Raw genomic sequence first — 282 nt, forward strand, 5'->3', positions numbered from 1 at the left:
CCCTCATCTCTCCCTCTCTCTCTCTCCCCTTCCCCTCTCCCCCCTCTCTCTCCCCTATCCCTCTTCCTCTCTTTGTCATTCTCTCTCTCTTTTCCTTTTCTCTCCACCTCCTCCCATCTCTCTCTTTCTCTCCCTCTTTCTCTCTCTTAACATATATAAAATTAGATTTTACATTCTCTTTCTTCCCCTCTTTCTCCCTCCCTCTCTCTTTCCTTCTCTCTCTTTTCTTTCTCTTTCTCTCTCTCTCTCTCTCTCCCTCTCTCCCTTTTTCTCTTTTCTTCC

This window comes from Arachis duranensis, chromosome 4 (assembly GCF_000817695.3).
Source record: "Arachis duranensis cultivar V14167 chromosome 4, aradu.V14167.gnm2.J7QH, whole genome shotgun sequence".
NCBI lineage: Eukaryota > Viridiplantae > Streptophyta > Magnoliopsida > Fabales > Fabaceae > Arachis > Arachis duranensis.